Source organism: Pseudophryne corroboree, chromosome 7, assembly GCF_028390025.1.
Source record: "Pseudophryne corroboree isolate aPseCor3 chromosome 7, aPseCor3.hap2, whole genome shotgun sequence".
NCBI classification, from domain to species: domain Eukaryota; kingdom Metazoa; phylum Chordata; class Amphibia; order Anura; family Myobatrachidae; genus Pseudophryne; species Pseudophryne corroboree.
In genome coordinates, this window is record NC_086450.1 from 511,392,510 (window position 1) to 511,408,578 (window position 16,069).

Consider the following 16,069-nt stretch of genomic DNA (forward strand, 5'->3'; position numbering starts at 1 on the left):
TGTGGCTGAAATTTTTGTGGGTCTACCTGACCGTGATTTGGTTTCCACAGAATCCCTCATTTTCTACTTCTTAATTAGAGTTTGAACACTGCTGATTGGCATTCTCAATTGCTTGGATATCTTTTTATATCCCTTTCCTGTTCTATACAGTTCAATTACCTTTTCCCGCAGATCCTTTGACAATTCTTTTGCTTTCCCCATGACTCAGAATCCAGACACGTCAGTGCAGCACTGGATGAAAGATGCAAGGGTCTTTCAGGAGTCCAGACACTCACTGACCTTTTATACACACACACTGATTACAAGCAAACAGATCACAGGTGAGGATGGTTACCTTTAGTAGCCATTCAAACCCGTTTGTGTCAACTTGTGTGCATGTTATCATTATCAGGCCAAAATCTCCAGGGTATGGTAACTTTTGATCAGGGTCATTTGGGTAATTTCTGTTGTCATCATGATTTAAAAAGAGTAAACACAGTTGTTTGACAATAAATGCCTTCACCCAACCACTAACCATGAGTGAAAGAAAAGTTTGTGAGTTATCATTCATATTCGCAGGGCTGGCCCGACACAGTTTTTTTTGGTAAGCGAATATATATTTTGGCGCCCCTTAGTGGAATATATAGGGGCGTGGCTTCACGGGGAAGGGGCGTGGCCACATAATAGCATAAATTCAGAATACACAGCACAGTAGAACTGCTTATATAGGTCACACGCCAATAGAGACGCTTATACACGTTACGCGACAGAGGAGACGCTTATACACGTTACGCCACATTGTATAGGGGGCACACTGACGCACACACTGTAAAGGACCAGGGGCACAGTGAAACACATATACATTGTACAAGGGGAGTTGCCTCTTCCATGAACAAACCTTCCATCTGTAGGTCATAGCTCCCCCACATTAGTAGATGCTGCACTGTCTCCCTCCCCCTGTTACCTGGCATCAGGGGTGGGCTGTGGACACAGAGCAGTCACTCGATAGGCAGTTCCAGGTCTCCTCTGTGCGCTTGTCAGAGGAGCCTGGCTGTTATTGTGCAGGGCAGGCGGCGGGCGGTGAATTGTGCAGGGCGGCCGCTAAGCAGATTTCATGTGTAAGGCGGGCGGTGAGCAGCTGGTGGCGGGTAGTGGTGAGCGGCTGGCGGCGGGTAGTGGTCAGCGGCGGATGGCAGAGAGAGTGATGCTGATTTCAGCAGTGCCCTCAGCGGTCCGGCGCTCTACGCCGCTGCGTAATCGGCGTATGCGTCGGGCCGGGCCTGCATATTCTCTGACAAATGGCCAGAAAATCACAAATTCTGCTAGAGTATGTAAACTTATGAGCACAACTGTACATACATATACACTGCATACACTGCATACATACACATACATACATATACATTGCATACATACACATACATACATCATACACTGCTTTACTACACACCATACATGCACTGCACACCATACCTCCCCCCTCCGCGGCACCCACGGCACCTCCGGACCCATACCCAACTCATGACACCCCCACACCCGTCCCCCATCCTCCCCACCCCTGCAACCATCCCTCCCCCACCCACGGCACACCCGCACCCGCCCTTCCCCATCCGCCGCTCCACCACAAGCGCCACGTGCAGCACCCCTGCAACCGCACCCCCCCCAGACCCCTCCCCCTGCACCCGCCACTCCCCCAGCCACAGCACCTACTATTCATCATCCCCTACGTGCGCTGCTCACGCCATCAGAAAGGGCTACGGCCCCTTAACCATCGCACACCCTTTGTCCAATGTTTAACCACTCACAATATTATGATTGGAAGTAATACTCCATATAATCTAAATATTGCACGGCCGAATGGCGTGCAAGGGTTAAGGGGGCGTAGCCCCTTACGACGGTGTGAAGAGTGCGATGAGCCACCTTGTATAATATGATTGTGCTGTATATAATATATAAGTGTGGTGTATATTATATGTATATGCAGTGTATATAATATATGAGTGCAGTGTATATAATATAAGAGTGGTATATATAATATGAGTGCGGTGTGTGTGTGTGTGTGTGTGTGTATATATATATATAATATATATATGAGGTGGGTGTATATAATATATGAGTGCAGTGTATATAATATGAGTGCGGTGTATGTGTGTGTGTATATATATATATATATATATATATATATATGAGGTGGGTGTATATAATATATACGTGCAGTGAGTGGGCCTGTGACCCGCACTCCCGCTGCTCTCTTTCTCAGCCCGGATTCCTGTGCTAATGAAAGCCATTCTCAGAGAGAGGCCCAGGGGCTGTGGGAAAGTTATGAGGGAAGACAAAGGTGGGTCTGACTAGAGAGTGGGGGTCTGCGAGTGCGGAGGGGAACGGATTCACCTCCCCAGCCTGGCTGTCTTAGTGTAAAGCCCCTCTCCTCTTTATTGGAGCTGTTGGTCTTTTCTCACACCTCTGGATGTATGCGGCTTATCCAACAGGTGCAGGGGGAGGCAGAGGCTGGTGTGTACCTCTAGGGCTAGACGTTTCCAGCCAACAGGTGCATGGATCTACGGCCTGGCACCTCAAGGACACGGCAGCTGGCAGACAGAGGCTGGGCAGTTACGTGACCATTACCTCTAGGGTGCAGTGAAGGGGTTACTGCAGTTTTATAGACTGTATAACCCATAATCCTCTGCACAGCACATCTGTCTGTCTGCAGCGGCACTGCACGGAGTGTAATGTCAGGCTCCTGCCAGCTGTGCGGACGCTATGCGCTCTAATTAGGAATTCCCGTTTTCAGTTTTAGACTAAATATGCCAGGAAAGCCCTGTCCTGCCTGGCAGTCTGTTCCCCTGTCATCCTGCCCCATCCCCTGGGGTCCTGTCCCCCAGATACTACTATCTGCCTCCCTGTCATCTAACCCCATGGTATCCTGTCCCCTGACCTACTCCCTTCTCCCCTGTGATCCTTTTCCCTGCTACCCTCTCATCTCTCCCCTGTGATCCTGACCCCTAATACTCTCTCATCTCTCCCCCGTGATCCTGACCCCTGATACCCCTCATTTCTCCCCTGTGATCCTGACCCCTGATACCCCTCATTTCTCCCCTGTGATCCTGACCCCTGATACCCCTCATTTCTCCCCTGTGATCCTGACCCCTGATACCTCTCATCTCTCTCCTGTGATCCTGTCCCTGATACCTCTCATCTCTCCCCTGTGATCCTGACCCCTGATACCTCTCATCTCTCCCCCGTGATCCTGACCCCTGATACCTCTCATCCCTCCCCTGTGATCCTGACCCCTGATACCCCTCATTTCTCCCCTGTGATCCTGACCCCTGATACCTCTCATCTCTCTCCTGTGATCCTGTCCCTGACACCCTCTCATCTCTCCCCTGTGATCCTGACCCCTGATACCTCTCATCTCTCCCCCGTGATCCTGACCCCTGATACCCCTCAATTCTCCCCTGTGATCCTGACCCGATACCTCTCATCTCTCCCCCGTGATCCTGACCCCTGATACCCCTCATTTCTCCCCTGTGAGCCTCACCTCTGGTACCCCTCATCTCTCCCCTGTAATCCTTACCCCTAATACTCTCTCATCTCTTCCCTGTGATCCTCACCCCTAATACCCTCTCTGCCCTCCCCTGTGATCATCACCCGATACCCCTCACCTCTCCCCTGTGATCCTGACCTCTGATATCCCTCATCTCTCCCCTGTGATCCTGTCCACAATACCCCTCATCTTTCCCCGTGATCCTCATCCCTGATACCCTCTCATCTCTCCCATGATCCTCATCCCAAATACCCCTCCTCTCTCCCCTGTGATCCTGACCTCTGATACCCTCTCAATTCTGTCCGCTGTGATCCTGTCCCCAATACCCCTCCTCTCTCCCCTGTGATCCTGTTCCCTGACACTCTCCATATCCCTGATACCCCTCATCTCTCCTCTGTGATCCTCACCCCATATACCCCTCATCTCTCCCCTGTCATCCTGACCCCTGATACCCCTCATCTCTCCCTTGTGATCCTGACCCCTGATACCCCTCATCTCTCCCTTGTGATCCTGACCCCTGATACCCCTCATCTCTCCCTTGTGATCCTGACCCCTGATGCCCTTCATCTCTCCCCTGTGATCCTGGTCCCTAATACCCCTCATCTCTCCCCTGTGATCCTGACCCCTGATACCCCTCATCTCTCCCGTGATCCTCACCCCCAATACCCCTCATCTCTCCCATGTGATCCTGACCCCTAATACCCTTCATTTCTCTTACATCCTAGAGGATACAAGGAATCCATTTAGTACCATGGGGTATAGACGGGTCCACTAGGAGCCTTGGGCACTTTAAGAATTTGATAGTGTGCGCTGGCTCCTCCCTCTATGCCCCTCCTACCAGACTCAGTTTAGAAAATGTGCCCGGAGGAGCCGGTCACATTGCTGGAAGCTCCTGAAGAGTTTTCTGCATTTATTTTCTCTGTTTGTTATTTTCAGGCAGGACTGGATGGCACCAGCCTGCCTGCTTCGTGGGACTTAGGGGGCGGAACGGTCCAACCTCTTGAAGGGTTAATGGTCCCATTCCCCGCTGACAGGACACTAGCTCCTGAGGGAACTATTCGCACTCTCCACCATGGCGAGCATACATTCCCGCAGCACGCCGCCACCCCTAACAGAGCCACAAGATAGAAGAGTGGTGAGTACTAAGCCGGCGTCCCGGTTAGCGGGCCATTATGGCGGCATGAGGGTACAGAGACGCATGGCTTCTACGTGGGCGGCGGAGTCTCCAGACTCAGTACACAGTGCGGATGCACAGCTTCTGATGGAGCAAACTGAGTCTAAGTACACTACAAGTGTACACAGAACCCAGATTGGCATTACAGACTTAAAAGGTGACTGACTCCATTTTAAGCACTAAAAATTACCTCAGCCAGTATAAAAAAGTGGGAAGACTGCGCGCCATTGACGGGGCGGGGCTTCACTATGAACGGATCCAGCAGCTCACCAGCGCCATTTTACCTCTGCAGTGGACACAAATGCTGACTGACAGGGACGCGCAGCTCCTCCGGAGAGACTCCAAATTACCTCAGCGGTACCAGGGGGTCATAGCTGGGGGGGAGCGCTTACTAGCAGTAAGGGCACTGTGTGCTGGCTCCAGGCTATCTCTGTGTCTCTCTTGAAGGGCTCTTTGTGGGTTAATTGTGCATTTAACTTGTGTGTGTGTGTGTGTGTGTGTGTGTGTGTGTGTGTGTGTGTGTGTGTGTGTGTGTGTGTACTGTCACAGTATGTCAGACAAAGAGTGTGTTTCATGTAAGGCACAGTGTTCCTCTTCTTCAGGGGACTCAGTACAGTGTACCTTCCCAGGCTAGCGGGGCAGAGCCAGCTTGGCTGGATTCCATTAGGGGAATGATCTCCAATATTTCTACTAAATTGTCCCGCAATGAGAAAGAGATGCAATACTTAAGAAAATCGATGACTGAGTTTATGAACAGAGACTCAGTACCCAAACCAGCGTCTCAGTCCCCTACCATTTGTCCGCAAAAACGTCCTTTGGCCCATATCCTGCAGTCTGACTCTGATGATGAGGGTTCACACATGGAGGAGGGGGAGGTGGACTCAGAGGTGGGGGAGACTACTCTGTCACAGGGAATAGAGGCTCTCATATAAGCTATTAGAGAAGTTCTACATATCGCTGATAATGTGACTGAGGAATCTTATTTTAATATAAAAAAAGAAATCCTCAGCCACTTTTCCTGTGTCAAAGGAACTAAATACCCTGTTTGAAGAACCGTGGTTTAATCCTGATAGGAAATTTCAAATCCCTAAAAGGTTGATATCACCCTTTCCTTTTCCTCCTGAAGATAGTAAAAAATGGGAAAATCCACCGATAGTGGATGCATCAGTCTCTAGGCTGTCACGGAAAATTGTATTGCCTGTTCCTGGTGCAGCCTCCTTAAAAGACACGGCTTATCGCAGAATTGAGAACACACTCAAATCTTTGTATACAGCTGCTGGGGTGGCCCAGAGACCCACTGTAGCATGTGGGTGGATTACTAAGGCCATCGCCAGATGGTTGGGTAACCTAATTGAGGGGTTAGGTACATTGCCTCAGGGGGAGATTATTTTACTCCTGCAACATATACAGGACTCTGCAAATTTTATGGTGGAAGCCATAAAAGAAATAGGATTGCTTAATACACGCACCACTGCTATGGCAGTGTTAGTATGCAGATGCTTATGGCTACGCCAGTGGACAGCTGACGCGGACTCCAGCAAAGACGTGGAAGGCCTACCCTTGCAGATGAACTAGACAAATGGATCTCCAAAGCTACTGCGGGTAAGTCCACATATCTTCCTTCTGCAGCTCCCCCAGCTAGGAATGCCTACTCAGGACCTAATCTACAGTCCTTTTGGACTGCCAAGTTTAGGGGCAAAACCAGAGTTTCTTCTACAGCCACCAGAGGTGCTAGAGGTAAACCCCGAAAACCAGCAACTGCCGGTTCACAGGAACAGAGCTCAAGCTCTGTTTCCTCAAAGCCTTCAGCATGACGGTGGACCGCGATGCCTGGAGGACTGGCAGGTGGGAGCCCAACTAATATTTTTCAGTCACATCTGGACAACATCTTGCCAGGATCCCTGGGTGATAGATCTTATTTCCTAGGGCTACAGACTGGAGTTTCAGGAGCACCCACCTCACAGATTCTTCAAATCAGGCTTACCAGTTTCACAGGAAGCAAGTATAACCTTACAGGACGCCATTCAAAAACTGGTATAGACTCAGGTCATTGTTCCAGTTCCACCTCATCTGCAAAACAAGGGATATTATTCCAACTTGTTTGTAGTACTGAAACTGGACGGTTCGGTAAGACCAATTTTGAACCTCAAGTCGAACCCGTACTTACGAATGTTCAAATTCAAGATGGCGTTTCTGAGAGCGGTGATCTCAGGTCTGGAGGAGGGGGAATTCCTAGTGTCTCTGGATATCAAGGATGCATACCTTTACATTCCGATCTGGCCGCCTCATCAGGCTTATCTACGGTTTGCACTGCAGGACTGTCACTACCAGTTCCAGGCCCTGCCATTTGGTCTCTCCACGGCACCGAGAGTATTCACCAAGGTAATGGCAGAGATAATGTTTCTACTCCGCAAACAGGGAGTGAACATTATTCCGTACCTGGACGATCTTCTGATAAAGGCACCGTCCAGGTAGCGGTTGTTGGACAGCATTGGCCTATCAACCAGACTACTCCTGGATCACGGGTGGATTCTGAACTTCCCAAAATCTCACCTGGAACCGACGCAGAGGCTTCCATTCCTGGGAATGATACTGGACACGGAGTCTCAGAGAGTGTTCCTTCCCTTAGAGAAGGCTATGGAAATCCAGTCGATGGTTTGGGCTGTCCTGAAGCCAACCCGGATCTCGGTGCATCCGTGCATTTGCCTTCTGGGGAAAATGGTGGTCTCTTAAGAGGCGCTTCAGTATGGAAGGTTTCATGCAAGGCCCTTCCAGCTGGATCTGTTGGACAAATGGTCCGGATCGCATCTTCACATGCACCAGATGATATGTCTGTCGCCAAAAGCCAGAATCTCATTTCTGGGGTGGCTACAGACTTCTCACCTCGTCGAGGGTCAGAGGTTCGGGATTCAGAATTGGATTCTGTTAACCACAGACACAAGCCTCAGAGGTTGGGGAGCAGTCATCCAGGGATGTGCAGTTTCAAGGAAGATGGTCCAGTCGGGAAGTCGTCCTTCCAATAAACATCTTGGAACTCAAGGCAATCTACAATGCCCTTCTGCAGGCCTCATCTCTACTGCAGAATCAGGCCATTCAGGTCCAGTCGGACACTGTAACGGCGGTAACGTACATAAACCGACAGGGCGTAATGAAAAGCAGAGCAGCAATGTCAGAGGTGTCAAGAATTCTCCACTGGGCGGAAAAACACACCGTGGCATTGCCGGCGGGCTTCATTCTGGGAGCAGACAACTGGGAAGCAGACTTCCTCTGCAGACACGACCTGCACCCGGGGGAGTGGGGCCTCCACCCAGAGGTGTTCCAGTGGTTGACACGTTGGTGGGGATATCCACAGATTGACATGATGGCCTCTCGACTCATCAAGAAGCTCAAGTGGTATTGTTCCAGGTTGAGAGGCCCACAAGCAGTGGCAGTAGATGCTCTGACAACTCCGTGGGTCTACCAACTGGTGTACGTGTTTCCTCCACTTTCTCTGTTCCCCAGAATTCTAAAAAGAATAAAAAGGGAAAGGGTTCAAGCAATCCTCATTGCTTCGGACTGGCCTCGAAGGGCCTGGTACGTGGATCTTCTCGAGGATCATCTGCAACAGGGCCCGTTCGTCTATCAAGACTTACCACGGCTACGTTTAACGGCATGGAAGTTGAACGGCTCATTCTAGCCAGGAGAGGGATTCCTGACAAGGTCATCCCGACTATGGAGGTCATTCCGAGTTGATTGCTAGCTGCCGTTGTTCGCAGCGCAGCGATCAGGCTAAAAATCTGCATTTCTGCGCATGCGTATGCACCGCAATGCACACGCGCGACGTACGGGTACAAAGTCATTTGTTGTTTTGCACAGGTTCTAGTGAAGTTTTCAGTCGTACTGACGGCCACAAGAAAATTGACAGGAAGGGGGCGTTTCTGAGTGTCAACTGACCGTTTTCAGGGAGTGTTTGCAAAAACACAGGCTTGTCTGAAAAAACACAGGCGTGGCTGGGCGGTCGGGTCTATGACGTCAAATCCGGACACGAATAGGCTGAAGTGATCGCAAGCGCTGAGTAGGTTCAGAGCTATTCTGAAACTGCACAAACTGTTTTTGTAGAGCTCGGCTGCACATGCGTTTGCACTTCTGCTAAGCTAAAATACACTCCCCAGTGGGCGGCGGCATAGCGTTTGCATGGCTGCTAAAACTAGCTATCGAGCGATCAACTCGGAATGACCCCCTATGATCCGAGCCAAGAAGGGGGTAACGTCAAAACATTACCACTGTATATGGAAGAAATACGTCTCTTGGTGTGAGAGCAGACAATATTCCGCGGTGGAATTTCAGATGGGATGTTTCCTGCTTTTTCTGCAGTTAGGTGTGGATGTGGGCCTACGCCTAGGCTCTATTAAAGTCCAGATTTCAGCTTTGTCTATTTTCTTTCAGAAACAATTGGCTTCTCTCCCTGAGGTCCAGACGTTCTTGAAAGGTGTTCTGCACATCCAGCCTCCCTCTGTGCCTCCCACGGCACCTTGGGATCTCAGTTTGGTGCTGCAGTTCCTCCAATCGGACTGGTTTGAACCGTTACAGGAGGTTGACGTAAAGTACCTTACGCGGAAGACCGTCACACTGTTGGCATTGGCTTCAGCAAGACGTGTGTTGGGAGTTGGGGGCGTTGTCTTACAAGGGCCCCTACCTGGTTTTCCAGAGCTGAACTCAGAACTCGTCAGCAATTTCTTCCTAAGGTGGTGTCCGCTTTTCACATCAACCAACCTATTGTGGTTCCGGCTGTGACGGACACCTCTGCTACTTCAAAGTCTTTGGATGTTGTGAGGGCTTTGAAGGTATATGTAAAGAGAACAGCTCGTCACAGAAAATCCGACTCGCTGTTCGTTCTCTATGATCCCAATAAAATTGGGTGTCCTGCTTCAAAACAGTCTATCGCATGCTGGATTAGGCTCGCTATCCAGCATGCTTATTCCACAGCAGGATTGCCGGTTCCAAAATCTGTACAAGCCCACTCTACTAGGTCGGTGGGTTCTTCTTGGGCGGCTGCCCGGGGTGTCTCGGCTTTACAGCTCTGCTGAGCAGCTACTTGGTCGGGTTTGAAAGTTTTACAAGTTCAATACTTAGGTCCCTGAGGACCTTCAGTTTGGTCAGTCGGTTCTGCAGGAACCTCAGCACTCTCCCACACAGTTTGGGAGCTTGGTACTTCCCCATGGTACTAAATGGATTCCCAGTATCCTCTAAGATGTAAGAGAAAATAGGATTTTAATTACCTACCAATAAATCCTTTTCTCGTAGTCCGCAGAGGATACTGGGCGCCCGCCCGGTGCTTCGTTCTTCCTGCAATGTTACTTGGTTAAGTATTCTGGTTTGTTCAGCTGTCGCTGTTCACGTTTCAAGTTTGGTTAGCTTGGCTTTCCTATTGTTCTGTGTGCTGGTTCGTAATCTCACCACTTTCCTTATCTATCCTGCTCTCAAAGTACGTCTGTCTCCTCGGGTACAGTTTCATAGACTGAGTCTGGCAGGAGGGGCACAGAGGGAGGAGCCAGCGCACAGTATCAAATTCTTAAAGTGCCCAAGGCTCCTAGTGGACCCGTCTATACCCCATGGTAATAGTGGATTCCCAGTATCCTCTACGGACTACGAGAAAAGGATTTACCGGTAGGTAATTAAAATCCTATTTTCTCCCCTGTGATCCTCACCCCTGACACTCTCTCATCTCTCCCTTGTGATCCTGACCCCTGATACCCCTCATCTCTCCCCTGTGATCCTGATACCCCTCATCTCTCCCCTGTGATCCTGACCCCTGATACCCCTCATCTCTCCCCTGTGATCCTGATACGCCTCATCTCTTCCCTGTGATCCTGACCCCTAATACACCTCATCTCTCAGGGGAGAGATGAGGGGTATCTGGGACAGGATCACAGTGGGAAGATGAGAGGGTGTCAGGGACAGGATCACAGGGGAGAGATGAGATGATGTCCGGGACAGGATCACAGGGGAGAGATGAGAGGGTATCAGGACTGAGGATCACAGGGGAGAGATGAGGGGTATCGTGTGAGGATCACAGGGGAGAGATGAGAGGGTATCGGGTGAGGATCACAGGGGAGAGATGAGAGGGTGTCCGGGACAGGATCACAGGGGAGAGATGAGGGGTATCTGGGACAGGATCACAGGGGAGAGATGAGGAGTATTTGGGGACAGGATCACAGGGGAGAGATGAGGGGTATCAGGGGACAGGATCACAGGGGAGAGATGAGGGGTATCAGGGGACAGGATCACAGGGGAGAGATGAGAGGGTGTCAGGGACAGGATCACAGGGGAGAGATGATGGGTATCTGGGACAGGATCACAGGGGAGAGATGAGAGGGTATCAGGACTGAGGATCACAGGGGAGAGATGAGGGGTATCTGGGACAGGATCACGGGAGAGATGAGGGGTATCTGGGACAGGATCACAGGGGAGAGATAAGGGGTATCGGGACAGGATCACAGGGGAGAGATGAGGGGTATCAGGGGACAGGATCACAGGGGAGAGATGAGGGGTATCGGGTGAGGATCACAGGGGAGAGATGAGGGGTATCTGGGACAGGATCACGGGAGAGATGAGGGGTATCTGGGACAGGATCACAGGGGAGAGATAAGAGGGTATCGGGACTGAGGATCACAGGGGAGAGATGAGGGGTATCGGGTGAGGATCACAGGGGAGAGATGAGAGGTATCAGGGGACAGGATCACAGGGGAGAGATGAGGGGTATCGGGTGAGGATCACAGGGGAGAGATGAGAGGTATCAGGGGACAGGATCACAGGGGAGAGATGAGGGGTATCGGGTGAGGATCACAGGGGAGAGATGAGAGGTATCAGGGGACAGGATCACAGGGGAGAGATGAGGGGTATCGGGTGAGGATCACAGGGGAGAGATGAGAGGTATCAGGGGACAGGATCACAGGGGAGAGATGAGGGGTATCGGGTGAGGATCACAGGGGAGAGATGAGAGGTATCAGGGGACAGGATCACAGGGGAGAGATGAGGGGTATCTGGCATCAGGATCACAGGGGAGAGATGAGGGGTATCAGGGGACAGGATCACAGGGGAGAGAGGAGGGGTATCTGGACCGGGATCACAGAGGAGAGATAAGGGGTGTCTGGGACAGGATTAGAACTGAGAGATGAGGGATATTAGGGGTGATTATTACGGGGGAGAAATGAGGGGTATCGGGACAGGATCACAGGGGAGAGATGAGGGGTGTCTGGGACAGGATTAGAACTGAGAGATGAGGGATATTAGGAGTGATTATCACGGGGGAGAAATGAGGGGTATCAGGGGACAGGATCACAGGGGAGAGATGAGGGATATCTGGCGTCAGGATCACAGGGGAGAGATGAGGGGTATCTGGGACAGGATCACGGGAGAGATGAGGGGTATCTGGGACAGGATCACAGGGGAGAGATGAGGGGTATCGGGACAGGATCACAGGGTAGAGATGAGGGGTATCGGGACAGGATCACAGGGGAGAGATGAAGGGTATCGGGACAGGATCACAGGGGAGAGATGAGGGGTATTGGGACAGGATCACAGGGAAGAGATGAGGGGTATCGGGACAGGATCACAGGGGAGAGATGAGAGGTATCAGGGGACAGGATCACAGGGGAGAGATGAGGGGTGTCTGGGACAGGATTAGAACTGATGAGGGATATTAGGGGTGATTATCACGGGGGAGAAATGAGGGGTATCGGGACAGGATCACAGGGGAGAGATGAGGGATATCTGGCGTCAGGATCACAGGGGAGAGATGAGGGGTATCTGGGACAGAATCACAGGGGAGAGATGAGGGGTATCTGGGACAGGATCACAGGGGAGAGATAAGGGGTGTCTGGGACAGGATTAGAACTGAGAGATGAGGGATATTAGGAGTGATTATCACGGGGGAGAAATGAGGGGTATCAGGGGACAGGATCACAGGGGAAAGATGAGGGATATCTGGCGTCAGGATCACAGGGGAGAGATGAGGGGTATCTGGGACAGGATCACGGGAGAGATGAGGGGTATCTGGGACAGGATCACATGGGAGAGATGAGGGGTATCGGGACAGGATCACAGGGTAGAGATGAGGGGTATCGGGACAGGATCACAGGGGAGAGATGAGGGGTATCGGGACAGGATCACAGGGGAGAGATGAGGGGTATCGGGAAAGGATCACAGGGGAGAGATGAGAGGTATCAGGGGACAGGATCACAGGGGAGAGATGAGAGGGTATCTGGGACAGGATCACAGGGGAGAGATGAGAGGTATCAGGGGACAGGATCACAGGGGAGAGATGAGGGGTATCTGGCGTCAGGATCACAGGGGAGAGATGAGGGGTATCTGGGACAGGATCACAGGGGAGAGATGAGGAGTATCTGGGACAGGATCACAGGGGAGAGATGAGAGGGTATCAGGACTGAGGATCACAGGGGAGAGATGAGGGGTATCGTGTGAGGATCACAGGGGAAAGATGAGAGGGTATCGGGTGAGGATCACAGGGCAGAGATGAGAGGGTGTCCGGGACAGGATCACAGGGGAGAGATGAGGGGTATCTGGGACAGGATCACAGGGGAGAGATGAGGGATATCTGGGACAGGATCACAGGGGAGAGATGAGGGGTGTCAGGGGACAGGATCACAGGGGAGAGATGAGGGATATCTGGGACAGGATCACAGGGGAGAGATGAGGGGTATCAGGGGACAGGATCACAGGGGAGAGATGAGGGGTATCAGGGGACAGGATCACAGGGGAGAGATGAGGGGTATCGGGTGAGGATCACAGAGGAGAGATGAGAGAGTGTCAGGCACAGGATCACAGGGGAGAGATGAGGGGTATCTGGGACAGGATCACAGGGGAGAGATGAGAGGGTATCAGGACTGAGGATCACAGGGGAGAGATGAGGGGTATCGGGACAGGATCACAGGGGAGAGATGAGGGGTATCAGGGGACAGGATCACAGGGAGAGATGAGGGGTATCTGGGACAGGATCACGGGAGAGATGAGGGGTATCTGGGACAGGATCACAGGGGAGAGATGAGAGGGTATCAGGACTGAGGATCACAGGGGAGAGATGAGAGGTATCAGGGGACAGGATCACAGGGGAGAGATGAGGGGTATCAGGTGAGGATCACAGGGGAGAGATGAGAGGTATCAGGGGACAGGATCACAGGGGAGAGATGAGGGGTATCTGCGACAGGATTAGAACTTAGAGATGAGGGATATTAGGGGTGATTATCAGGGGGGAGAAATGAGGGGTATCAGGGGACAGGATCACAGGGGAGAGATGAGGGATATCTGGCGTCAGGATCACAGGGGAGAGATGAGGGGTATCTGGGACAGGATCACGGGAGAGATGAGGGGTATCTGGGACAGGATCACAGGGGAGAGATGAGGGGTATCGGGACAGGATCACAGGGGAGAGATGAGGGGTATCGGGACAGGATCACAGGGGAGAGATGAGGGGTATCGGGAAAGGATCACAGGGGAGAGATGAGGGGTATCAGGGGTGAGGATCACAGGAGAGAGATGAGGGATATCAGGGGTGAGGATCACAGGAGAGAGATAAGGGGTTATCATGGTCAGGATCACAGGAGAAAGATGAGGGATATCAGGGTCAGGATCACAGGGAAGAGATGGGCATGCAGATAGAATTGTGGGGTACTCCGAGGTGAGCGCACGCATAGATCCGTCCGACGCAAGACAGATGTCTTTCCCACAGGACAGGGAGGTGGAGGGGTGGCGGCGCCGCGGTCACATACATGCTGCCGACTCTGAATACAGGCGGAGATAAGCATTTATTTCCTAGCACGTAAAGTGACCACAAGTGTGGCTGCTTTCCGCACAACTCTTAATCAGGCCCTTCTTCTCTTACAGACTGAATCAGAGTCGCACTGTGTCGATATCCATGCAACAGCCAACGTTTTTCTTCGGCACACGTGCCCGAGTCGCACTGCGCAATCGTCCCACTTTTGTTCTTAAAGAGGCGCAGGTCGGAATGAAATGCACAGTATCAGAAAGGTGAGAGGCGTTACTGGACGGTGACTGGGAGGTACCGGGGGTGGTTAAAAAGACGCACAGACCTGTCACTTCTTATGGGAGTGTTGCAAGAGTTTACACACAATGGGGCAGATGTACTAAGCATTGGAAAGTGATAAAGTGGAGAGAGATTGAGGGGTCTATCTGCTAAGTCTTGGAGAGGTATACAGCGGACGGAGATAAAGTACCAACCAACCCTTAAAAATGTTCATGCACAGCCTGTAACATGGCAGTTGGGAGCTGACTGGCCGGTACTTTATCTCTCTCCTTTACACCATATAGGCCTAGATGAATATAAATATTTAATATATATTAGAACTGTACTATGGTCACGTCTTGTAATCACTTCATGGGAAAAAAATGACCCAACCACATTTCAGTCTGCCGCCATCCAAAAATGTGACCATGAAATTGTGCGCGTTGTCAGGTTTTATAAAGTTGTTGAAGCAGCTGTATCGTCATGACTACATGTTATACACTGGTTGAAGCAGCTGTATCGTCATGACTACATTTTATAAAGTTATTGAAAACTGCTGTATCGTCATCACTACTCATGGTGATGATGTCACAATGATGTAATTTTCTTGGTTAATTGATATTTTGTATACAGATGACAGTATAAGTTTCTGATATATGTTCTATCCAGTAACAAGTTGGTCTTGTTGTACGGCATGCCCACCCTTCCAGTCTGGGCCCAGCCTGCATATGCCCCCTTTGCTCTAAGAAGCGGACATAATTGGGTCTGTGCGTTTTCAGCAGGTGGACGATGAAGCCATCGAGGGATGTAATATGTTTAATGAAAGAGTCATGTAGTGGCTGCTGGGATAATGGGCTCTGGGCCCTCTGAGGCTGCTAAGTACCAGTGAATGCAAAGAATTTGTCACTTTCCGTTGGGAACTGTGGTTTAGCTCCAGCTGTCGGCAGGCCCTGCTTCCCTCAGACATGGGGGTGAGAGAGGGGAGAACGAGGGAGAGGAGATGACTACTCGGGAATAAGGGTTGTTATAATGTTATTTCACTGCTTTATTGTCTGAATTCTGCTTTCCGAACCATAATATTCGTAACATACACATTTTGCCTTTGTTCAAACGGTATCCAGACTCTAGGTCGACAGTGCCTAGTTTGACACACATTAGGTGGACACTGGAAATAGGTCGACACAAATTTTTCTATTTTCGTCATTTTTTTAACTTTTTCATACTTTACGATCCACATGGACTACAAATGGGAACGGTAACCCAAGCGCAGCAAGCCATGCAAGGGGACACGGTGCACTTATTGCGGTTCCCCGTCACTTTACAAAGAAAACAACACCCCAAAAAATCAAAA

General features: G+C 51.0%; 1 long non-coding RNA gene across 1 annotated transcript in view; it reads left to right on the forward strand.

Moving 5' to 3' along the window:
• Positions 1 to 16,069, forward strand: part of LOC134945899 (uncharacterized) — a 116,747-nt gene that overhangs the window by 45,001 nt on the left and 55,677 nt on the right. The window contains exon 2 of the long non-coding RNA XR_010182153.1: positions 14,580 to 14,723. This is a non-coding gene — a long non-coding RNA (uncharacterized LOC134945899). The remainder of the gene's footprint in view (positions 1 to 14,579; positions 14,724 to 16,069) is intronic.